General features: G+C 41.0%; 1 non-coding gene and 1 pseudogene across 1 annotated transcript; one reads left to right on the top strand and one right to left on the bottom strand.

Moving 5' to 3' along the window:
- Window positions 1-3,338: 3,338 nt before the first annotated feature.
- Window positions 3,339-11,993, bottom strand: part of LOC112580662 — an 84,886-nt pseudogene continuing 76,231 nt past the window's right edge.
- On the top strand, window positions 10,908-10,990 carry TRNAS-GCU. Its single transcript has one exon. It is a non-coding gene; the product is annotated as a tRNA-Ser (tRNA).

The following is an 11,993-nucleotide window of genomic DNA, read 5'->3' as shown; positions in this document are numbered from 1 at the left end:
CAAAAACAAGACCAGGACCTGACTGTGGCTCAGACCATGAACTCCTTATTGCCAAATTCAGACTTAAATTGAAGAAAGTAGGGAAAACCACTAGACCATTCAGGTTTGACCTAAATCAAATCCCTTATGATTATACAGTGGATGTGAGAAATAGATTAAAGGGCCTAGATCTGATAGATAGAGTGCCTGATGAACTATGGAATGAGGCTTGTGACATTGTACAGGAGACAGGGATCAAGACCATCCCCATGGAAAAGAAATGCAAAAAAGCAAAATGGCTGTTTGGGGAGGCCTTACAAATAGCTGTGAAAAGAAGAGAAGCGAAAAGCAAAGGAGAAAAGGAAAGATATAAGCATCTGAATGCAGAGTTCCAAAGAATAGCAAGAAGAGATAAGAAAGCCTTCTTCAGTTATCAATGTAAAGAAACAGAGGAAACCAACAGAATGGGAAAAACTAGGGATCTCTTCAAGAAAATTAGAGATACCAAAGGAACATTTCATGCAAAGATGGGCTCGATAAAGGACAGAAATGGTATGGACCTAACAGAAGCAGAAGATATTAAGAAGAGATGGCAAGAATACACAGAAGAACTGTACAGAAAAGATCTTCACGACCCATATAATCACGATGGTGTGATCACTCACCTAGAGCCAGACATCCTGGAATGTGAAGTCCAGTGGGCCTTAGAAAGCATCACTACAAACAAAGCTAGTGGAGGTGATGGAATTCCAGTTTGAGCTATTCCAAATCCTGAAAGATGATGCTGTGAAAGTGCTGCACTCAAAATGCCAGCAAATTTGGAAAACTCAGCAGTGGCCACAGGACTGGAAAAGGTCAGTTTTCATTCCAATCCCAAAGAAAGGCAATGCCAAAGAATGCTCAAACGACCGCACAATTGCACTCATCTCACAAGCTAGTAAAGTAATGCTCAAAATTCTGCAAGCCAGGCTTCAGCAATATGTGAACCGTGAACTTCCTGATGTTCAAGCTGGTTTTAGAAAAGGCAGAGGAACTAGAGATCAAATTGTCAACATCCATTGGATCATGGAAAAAGCAAGAGAGTTCCAGAAAAGTATCTATTTCTGCTTTATTGACTATGCCAAAGCCTTTGACTGTGTGGATCACAATAAACTGTGGAAAATTCTGAAAGAGATGGGAATACCAGACCACCTAATCTGCCTCTTGAGAAATTTGTATGCAGATCAGGAAGCAACAGTTAGAACTGGACATGAAACAACAGACTGGTTCCAAATAGGAAAAGGAGTTCGTCAAGGCTGTATATTGTCACCCTGTTTATTTAACTTATATGCAGAGTACATCATGAGAAATGCTGGACTGGAAGAAACACAAGCTGGAATCAAGATTGCCTGGAGAAATATCAATAACCTCAGATATGCAGATGACACCACCCCTATGGCAGAAAGTGAAGAGGAACTGAAAAGCCTCTTGATGAAAGTGAAAGTGGAGAGTGCAAAAGTTGGCTTAAAGCTCAACATTCATAAAATGAAGATTATGGCATCTGGTTCCATCACTTCATGGGAAATAGATGGGGAAACAGTGGAAACAGTGTCAGACTTTATTTTTCTGGGCTCCAAAATCACTGCAGATCATGACTGCAGCCATGAAATTAAAAGACGCTTCCTCCTTGGAAGGAAAGTTATGACCAACCTAGATAGCATATTCAAAAGCAGAGACACTACTTTGCCAACAAAGGTCCGTCTAGTCAAGGCTATGGTTTTTCCTGTGGTCATGTATGGATGTTAGAGTTGGACTGTGAAGAAGGCTGAGCGCTGAAGAATTGATGGTTTTGAACTGTGGTGTTGGAGAAGACTCTTAAGAGTCCCTTGGACTGCTAGGAGATCCAACCAGTCCATTCTGAAGGAGATCAGCTCTGGGATTTCTTTCGAAGGAATGATGCTAAAGCTGAAATTCCAGTACTTTGGCCACCTCATGCGAAGAGTTGACTCATTGGAAAAGACTGATGCTGGGAGGGATTGGGGGCAAGAGGAGAAGGGGATGACAGAGGATGAGATGGCTGGATGGCATCACTGACTCTATGGACGTGAGTCTGGGTGAACTCTGGGAGTTGGTGATGGACAGGGAGGCCTGGCGTGCTGCGATTCATGGGGTCGCAAAGAGTCAGACACGACTGAGGGACTGATCTGATCTGTTCTGAGTGACTTCACTTTTACTTTTCACTTTCATGCATTGGAGAAGGAAATGGCAACCCACTCCAGTGTTCTTGCCTGGAGAATCCCAGGGACGGGGGAGCCTGGTGGGCTGCCATATGTGGGGTCACACAGAGTCAGACACGACTGAACTGACTTAGCAGCAGCAGCAACATGAGAGAACATTATGTTTTCTTCTTTTGAAGAAAAAACATTCTAATTCCAGTACATGAAGAATTCCAATACATGAGCCTCTATGGAAATCATATTCCGTCTCTCAATAGGCAGTATTTTTTTTAATAAAAATAAGAATATATTGATATTTTTCATCACATGGCTCAAAAGAACAAATCATTAGCAAATGAAAAAAAGCATTAGGTGAAAGTCAACATATATTCATGATTCAGGAAACCCCAAATCCTTAACAAGCTAGGAAGAGACCAAGCCTTCCTTAAGCTGATAAAAGAGATGTATCTACAGCAAGGGCACTCCTTGGCAGTCCAATGGTTAGGACTCTGCACTTCCACTTCAGGGTGGACCTGTTCTTTTAACTAAGATCCTGCAGGATCCTGCAGGCTTCGCAAGGCAGTCAAAACCAAACCAAACAGCAGACCTACACAAAGCGTCATAGTTGGCAATGAAAACGTAAGTCAGGAACAAGGTACCATCAGTACTGCTTCTATTCACTCCTGTGTTAGAGCCTCACCAGAATAGAAAAACAAACAAAAAAGACAGCTTCTGGGTACAGCAGTGTTCATTGCTCCTGGGTCAGTAGGGCTTTAGCAGGAGACAGAAAGACAAGAGGTCAACTAAGGGCGAGTAGTTAAGAGCAGGTGGGCACAGATGGCCGGTGTGCAGGCAGAGCAGAGTGGAGCTGAGGTCCCCAGCATCTCCAGTCAGAGCAGGGGACAGAGAAGACATAGGGGGTGGGGTGGCTGGGAGCTGACCAGGTGGGGGCTAGAGGTGAGAGGGCTGGGTGCTCCTAGGCATGGTGATGCAGTGCCCACCCTGGCACCCAGCATGGGTAACTCCTCAGCCTCCTCCCATGGCTTCCTCCACAGTGGTCTCCACCTGTAAATATCTACAGTCATCAGTACAAAAAGCATCTACTTTTATTAAATAAAGCAAAGGTAGAAGACAGATGGTGGAAGAGGCCAGGGACCCCTCCTCCTAATTACAATATACAGACGTAAGTACAGACACGACTGAGAAAAGGACAGGGACAATTCTGGGGACAGACTGAAGGGCAGAGAGAGACAGCACCCTTTGAGAATGGTCCTGGACCCAAGGGTGGGTAGAGACCTGGGTCAGTGGCAGGTGTTCTGAGAGGTTATGCTTGAGCAGCTTGGGGATGAGGTCCTGGGCTCCCATGGGCACAGAACGGGGAACTTCAGTACCACCTTGATGATGCGCAGATACATCTTGTTCCTTGTGGGAGGCACTCAGGAACATCAGGTTGTCCACCAACAGCTGGTAGGAGAGCACTCCAATGAACTCCAAATCTACCTGTCCCTGTGTGCCTGTGTGTGCACGCCCCTCAATCATCTCTTCGGAAAGGGGGACCAGGTGCCAACATTGTCTTCCTCCTCAAGGAGAGGGCATGCACCTGAAGAGTCAGTTCCTAGGCAGGTTGATAAGAAATCCAGGGGTCCCCAAGGAGATAGGGGGCTGGAATTCTCAAGGAGGAGGGAAGGACAAACATCTTTTTTTCCCTCTACCTTCCTTAGTCTTAGTCACATAAAACGTTTTCTTCTTTAAGCCCGGAACTGATGATTACACAACAAACAACTCAGTTTAAACTCTGAACTAAGGAAATGGCAACCCCTTCCAGTACTCTTGCCTAGAAAATCCCGTGGACGGAGGAGCCTGGCAGGCTACAGTCCATGGAGTGGCAAAGAGTCAGACATGACTGAGCTGCTTCACTTTCTTTCACTTTCAAGGATTATATAAAAACAATGTATCCTGCTTGAGGACAGTTTCTCCTTCCTGAAAACCTTCTGGCTAATCCTGTTATCTTAAAATGTAAATTATGGGAGTGGGTCTAGTAAGATCTTGACAACCTTGAGACATTCTTTTGCTTTACTATAATAGCTAATTTAAAAAGTATATAACTCCCTGGCTAACACAACCGAGGGGGGCACTCTCCGTCCCCTTCTGATCTCTATGTCAGAAGCTTTCTCTGTGCCTTTTCTTACTTGAATAAAACTCTGCTACACAAAAGCTTTTGACTGATCAAGCCTGGTCCCTGTCCCAAAGCTAAATCTTCTTTGGAGATCAAGAATCCGACACCATTCACCATAAGCTATCACACCGACCAGCTTATCAGCTCTCTTTGGGGCCGCGAGAGCAGATTCTCTGGCTTTAAGTCTCTGTGAATCACCTGTTTTCAGCAGCAGTACATCAGAGCATCTGCCAGCTCCTGGCTGTTCGCTGCTCCACAGAAGTGCCGCCCTTTCACGGCTCCTTGTTGAGCTTCCCTCTTCCTCCTCAACCCAGTGAGGGGCAAACCCAGAATCAAACAGATCCTTCGCTGGTTAGAGAAATTGTTGAGAAGCAAGACGTTGGGGCGCAAAGAGTCGGACACGACTGAGCGACTGATCTGATCTGATCTGAAGACGTTGGGAGGCTGCTGATCTCCCCACACAGCTGGTGCTCTTCACCCTCCTTCTCTACCTGAGACTTGAAGAGGGCTTTGAGTGTCACGTGGAAATGGTTTTTCTTCTTCCGAGCCAGGTATACATTTTCAAACTTTCTTTTGCCTGGAGGACGCCCAGTCTCGAAGTCATGGATTGCGAAGAAACACGTTGAGAAGTTGGGGGTCCCCCTGCTGTTCTCCACCATCTTCTGGCCAGGGAGCATCTGTGGGCTGGACATTGGAGGAGCTCAAGGGGACAGAAGAGATGGGATGACAAGTTTCTTCTGGAGAACCTCTCTGGGGTAGGTGTTCAGACCAGGCTGAGCCGTCTGCTGGCCGTAGAGATTAGGGTAGGTGTTTTCCTTCCTGGCAGTCCTTAGAGGGAAAGGGTGTGAGAACTGGAGCCCGTGGTACAACCTCCACATTCAGATCAGATCAGATCAGTTGCTCAGTCGTGTCCGACTCTTTGCGACCCCATGAATCGCAGCACGCCAGGCCTCCCTGTCCATCACCAACTCCCGGAGTTCACCCAGACTCATGTCCATCGAGTCAGTGATGCCATCCAGCCATCTCATCCTCTGTCATCCCCTTGTCCTCCTGCCCCCAATCCCTCCCAGAATCAGAGTCTTTTCCAAGGAGTCAACTCTTTGCATGAGGTGGCCAAAGTACTGGAGTTTCAGCTTTAGCATCATTCCTTCCAAAGATATCTCAGGGCTGATCTCCTTCAGAATGGACTGGTTGGATCTCCTAGCAGTCCAAGGGACTCTCAAGAGTCTTCTCCAACACCACAGTTCAAAAGCATCAATTCTTTGGTGCTCAGCCTTCTTCACAGTCCAACTCTAACATCCATACATGACCACAGGAAAAACCATAGCCTTGACTAGACGAACCTTTGTTGGCAAAGTAATGTCTCTGCTTTTCAATATGCTATCTAGGTTGGTCATAACTTTCCTTCCAAGGAGTAAGCGTCTTTTAATTTCATGGCTGCAATCACCATCTGCAGTGATTTTGGAGCCCAGAAAAATAAAGTCTGACACTGTTTCCCCATCTATTTCCCAGGAAGTGATGGGACCGGATGCCATGATCTTCGTTTTCTGAATGTTGAGCTTTAAGCCAACTTTTTCACTCTCCTCTTTCATTTTCATCAAGAGGCTTTTTCGTTCTTCTTCACTTTCTGCCTTAAGGGTGGTGTCATCTGCATATCTGAGGTTATTGATATTTCTCCAGGCAATCTTGATTCCAGCTTGTGTTTCTTCCAGTCCAGTGTTTCTCATGATGTACTCTGCATATAAGTTAAATAAAAAGGGTGACAATATACAGCCTTGATGTACTCCTTTTCCTATTTGGAACCAGTCTGTTGTTCCATGTCCAGTTCTAACTGTTGCTTCCTGATCTGCATACAAATTTCTCAAGAGGCAGATCAGGTGGTCTGGTATTCCCATCTCTTTCAGAATTTTCCACAGTTTATTGTGCTCCACACAGTCAAAGGCTTTGGCATAGTCAATAAAGCAGAAATAGATGTTTTTCAACCTCCACATTGGTTGCTAGCAAATGACTGACCTTCTCCACACGCAGTTTTATAAATATTTTTAAACTTGTACTTTGGAATTATTTTAGGCTTCCTCTTTGTTTTAGTGAACTTGATCTAGAAACACAAGCATTTATTTACATAGACTGTTTTGCTTTATTTACTGAAAATGTAAAATCATTTCTTAGGCATGGTTATATATCTAACACTATTTATTAAACCCATCTTCCATCTCCTAGCTTCCTAAAATTTTTCCTGGACTGAAAGTTTGTCCCTTAGTAAATGGCTTCAGGAAAGAACAAAGTTAGTTTGAATATTAAGTTCTTTTTGTATCAGAATATTAATAAATGGACTGTAATCCTTTTAGAAAGCCTAAAATGTAATAACCAGACATCCCTACTCAAAGGCATTTGAAATTAGTTTCCCCCTACATATACTTTTTTTTTTTTACATATACTTTTTATTGCAAAGGATCTGGTAGCTCAGATCATAAAGAGTCTGCCTGCAATGCGAGAGACCTGGGTTTGATCCCTGGGCCGGGAAGATCCCCTGGAGAAGGAAATGGCAGTCCAGTCCAGTATTCCTGTCTGGAAAAATCCCATGGATAGAAGACCCTGGTGGGCTACAGTCCATGGGGTCACAAAGAGTCGGAAATGACTGAGCACCTAACACTTTTCACTTTCATTTACTACTTAACATTCTGTAATGCTGAGATTTGTAATAAAAAGATAATTTAAACATAGAAACACTTCCAGGATTAACATAGGATAGGACTGCATTGTTTTTCCCTTGCAGAAAAGCAGATGCCTTCTGTCAGTCCTAAAATTAAACATAAGGCAGTTTCCCCTTAGAAACCCGTTTGTCTGCTATAAATGTGCATGACAATATTACCCTCATAAAGTATAATAATTAAAATCACAGAAAGTTTCTGGAATCGTGGCTTTTCCTCTGGATATTTAGTATTTCTTTAAAAAAACTATTAAAGTTTATAGAGCTCATTTAGTTGAATGAGATATTAGGCTATTAAGTATCATTAAGAAAATAGATTAACACTGATATCAGGAGGCAAGTGTTTATAGTTTCTGAATGATATATTGCTTTTAATAAAATTGAAATAATTAATTTTAAAAACACATTAGGACTTCCAAAATTAAAAGTCTTTCAACATTCAAGGTCATGGATATGAACCCTTGCTTTATGGTGTTTCAGCTGATTCCCAGGCCCTCTTTTTTTATGCCTGAGGCTCCTGCATACTTATACAATTACTTATTTAACTATTTATTTACTTATTTATTTCTCTTCTCTTTGGAAAAACGTGGGAGTAAGAAGCTGTACCTATTCACTATTGCCCTCATGCATTCAAAACTAAAATCTCTCTACCCCACTCTCAAAAAGATAGATTTTATGCAGTTCCCATGGAATTTCTGTTGAGTCTTCTCTGGTAAAAAAACAACTGCCTGGAGTTTCTTTCTTTTTTTTCAATATTTCTGCTAAATTGAACGTAGGGACTTGCCTATTTAATTGGCTTCAATTGAGGTGGTTATTGAATCTCATTATTGCCAATTAAAATTTTCCCTAAGAGGCATTATAAAGGGGATCTTTGAAGTTGAGTCCCAGTTTTAGGTAAAGCCCTTCTGCTTAGCCACACCATACACACCAAAAAGTGAGATCTGTTTCTAGACATGTTGGAGAGATGACAAAAAAGCAATTTTTTTCAACTAAGTTCATTGTCTTACTATCTGAATGTTATTTAGTATAATTTTATATAATAAATGACTAGCAAACTTTTGACTGGTTTTTAGGTGTATTCTTGCCCTGTAATATATGCTTTATTCCTTATAGTTAGGCACTGAATTTATAACAACTAAGGAGAATAAATCATCTTTTATTTAGACAAATAATATGTACAGGTTCTCCATGTACGGTTGTGTAGGTTGTTTACTGCACAAGTGTACTTGGATAAGAAGCCGTATGGGGACTGATAGTCATCTTGGGATTTGCTCTTCAAGCCATTTGCCCTTGTAAAGTTATGTCCTCCAAAGAAAGTCACTTTTTCTTCTAATTACCCAAAAGCTGTGACTTGGCTATGATAGCCATTTAATTTGAGAAATTCATGTAGTCATAGAAAAATGTGACACGTGTTCTGAGGCTATGTCACTATCATAACAAAAATAAGCTGAGGCTTTATCCCTAAGGAACACAACCTTAGATTTACTCCTTTAAATATATTACTTTAATATTATAAATATTGTATGCATAGAAATTTTTTTAATTTAAATTTATTTATTTTAATTGGAGGCTAATTACAATATTGGTTCTGCCACACATCAATAGAAATTTTTTTTTTAAAAATTTACAATAAATAATTTTATCTCTGTGTTTAAAGTTCCATTTCTTTGTGGGATTTTCATAGGATTTTGAGAAATACAATTAAGAAAAACCATCAGAAGTCAAGTAAGTGAAAATGACAGTAGTATGAGATACTGTGCTATCAATAGGAAATTATTAGGTTGTACATTAAACTGCCATTTTTTTGTGGTTAAATATAGTCAAATGCCATTGCTTTCTTATTGTTCAATCTAATTATTGCTCAGTACTCAGTATCTAAGTCATGTCTGACTCTTTGCGATCCCATGGACTATAGCCTACCAGGCTCCTCTGTCCATGGGATTTCCCAGGCATGAATACTGGAGTGGGTTGCCGTTTCCTTCTCCAATGCATGAAAGTGAAGTGAAAATGAAAGTGAAAGTGAAGTAGCTCAGTTGTGTCGAACTCTTAGCGACTCCATGAACTGCAGCCTACCAGGCTCCTCCGTCCATGGGATTTTCCAGGCAAGAGTACTGGAATGTGGTGCCATTGCCTTCTCCATGGGCTTGTGATTGGAACAAGGTAAATGAAGAAAATCTAAGAAAGTTCCAAATATAAGAGAGGGTGTATAGTAACATAAAAGCAAACTCAACAGCTTTTATAAGGTAACATCATAGATATTTAAATAGCCATTGATATATACATATAGTAAGATAAAAAGGAATCTATTTTGATTATCATTTATTTTTGCTCAAAATTTTTTTTATAGTATAAATTTTAAGAATGGTTTTGTTTTCTTAGAACAAACTATTTTGGTTATTATTTTAATGATTTTATTTGGGAGAATGGCTTTCCATTTGAGGCAGCATTTTTCTGGGCTCCAAAATCACTGCAGATGGTGATTGCAGCCATGAAATTAAGACGCTTACTCCTTGAAAGGAAAGTTGTGACCAACCTAGACAGCATATTGAAAAGCAGAGACATTACTTTGTCAAAAAAGGTCCGTCTAGTCAAGGCTATGGTTTTTCCAGTGGTCATGTATGGATGTGAGAGTTGGACTATAAAGAAAGCTGAGCACTGAAGAATTGATGCTTTTGAACTGTGGTGTTGGAGAAGACTCTTGAGAGTCCCTAGACTGCAAGGAGATCCAACCAGACTATCCTAAAGGAGATCAGTCCTGTGTGTTCATTGGAAAGACTGATGTTGAAGCTGAAACTCCAATACTTTGGCCACCTGATGCGAAGAGCTGACTCATTTGAAAAGACCTTGACTCTGGGAAAGATTGAGGGCAGGAGGAGAAGGGGACGACAGAGGATGAAATGGCTGGATGGCATCACCAATTTGATGGATATGGGTTTGGGTCAACTCCGGGAGTTGGTGATGGACAGGGAGGCCTGGCGTGCTGCAATTCATGGGGTCACAAAGAGTCGGACACGACTGAGTGACTGAACTGAACTGAACTGAACTGAATGCAAAAGAAGGACCAGAATCCTATACACAAGGCAACCTGAAATCTAGATTTTCCATGCATATACTAACTCTGGTTGTGCTGGTATGTCTTTCACCTCTTTGAATCTCATCTTAATTTTTAATGTGGGGAACACTACTTCTCCTGCTTGTATTAAAGAGAAGCACTCTTTACATTAGAAGACCTGTATAAATAATGTAGCAAGAGGATGTCTATTGACAATTCTTATGTTTTGTTTTAAAATAGATGTACTGTGAAACCCCATATTGTTCTGCCTTATACCCCAGTATACTGTTTCAGGAAGCATATGGTGTCCTATGTTCCTACTTTCTTTAGATTATAATTGATTTGCAACATTGTGTTAGTTTCAGGTGTACAGCAAAGTAAATCAGTTACACTTATACATATACATATATCCACTCTTTTATTAAAAATTCTTTTCCTATATAGACTATTACAGATTACTGAGTAGAGTTTCCTGTATTATGGAGCAGGTTCTTACTAGTTATCAATTTATATACAGTAGTGTGTATAGGTCGGTCTCAATCTCCCAATTTATTCCACCTCCTCTAACTCCATAGTAACCACAAGTTTGTTTTCTACATTTGTGACTCTACCTCTTTTTAAAATAAGTTCATCCATACCCTTTTCTTATATTCCACATATAAGTGATATCATGACATTTGTCTTTCTCTGACTGACTTCACTCAGTATGACAATCTCTAGGCCCATCCATGTCGCTGCAAATGGCATTATATTGTTCTTTGTTTGTTTTTACTTTTGGTAGCTACTCTACTGTGTGACGAGGTGGCCGAGTGGTTAAGGTGATGGACTGCTAATCCATTGTGCTCCTGCACGTGTGGGTTTGAATCCCATCCTCGTTGTCTGGTTGAGTTTATGGCTTTCTGTTGTGGCTCAGCTGGTGAAGAAACCACCACCTGCAATGCGGGAGACTTGGATTCGATCCCTGTGTGGGGAAGATATCCACTCCGGATATCCACGGCTCTCTTTTTGGGGGTCTGTTCTGGTGGATCAGAGGTTAAAGCATCTGTCTGCAATGCGAGAGACCTGGGTTCTATTCCTGGGTCCGGAAGATCCCCTGGAGAAGGAAATGGAAACCCACTCCAGTATTCTTGCCTGGAGAATCCTATGGACGGACAAGCCTGGTGGGCTACAGTCCACAGGGTCGCAAAGAGTCAGACACGACTGAGCGACTTCACTTTCTTTCTTTCTACTGTTTCACCTCACCATATTTGTAACTTAGAAAACCTTTCCCTTTACCCTTCCTTTTTTTGAATGTGGAGCCAAAACTATTTAAATTCACTAGTTATGAAACAAACTTCTTGGTACAGTGGAAAGAGAATTCATTAGGAGTTAAAAGAAAATGGATTATTGTCTTAATTTTACCATATCCCTGTCTGGTGACCATGGCCCAGTCTTGGCTTTTCTGGTCCTTGTTACAAAGCAGTGTGGCTGAATTAGGCAAACTGAAGTGCCTCCTCTTTTCTGAAATCCTGTAATTCTCTTTGTGGGTTGGTTTACAGTTTTATTTTTGAAAAAAATAACAATGCAAAACCATGAATGTTGTAAGTTATTTTTGTGCATAAACATCAAATCATATCATTGAATTTATTGTATGCTTTATTCAGAAAACTATATTAGGTTTTATTGTTCTTTTCAAAGTTTGCAATATGATTCACTAAAGCATAATATATTTAATCTTAGCCATATACTGATATGAAATCAATATTCCATTCTGAGATGCAGCCAAGTTTATGGAATTCCCATAAAATTTTACTTTCTGTATGGTTAAAAAAGAGTGGAACTTCAACAACAATGTGTTTATCTCAGTGGAATGAAATGTTATATAAGCAGGATAAAATGTTA

Source organism: Bubalus bubalis, chromosome 19 (genome assembly GCF_019923935.1).
Source record: "Bubalus bubalis isolate 160015118507 breed Murrah chromosome 19, NDDB_SH_1, whole genome shotgun sequence".
In the NCBI taxonomy this organism is placed as follows: domain Eukaryota; kingdom Metazoa; phylum Chordata; class Mammalia; order Artiodactyla; family Bovidae; genus Bubalus; species Bubalus bubalis.
This window is presented reverse-complemented; position numbering and strand designations above follow the sequence as displayed.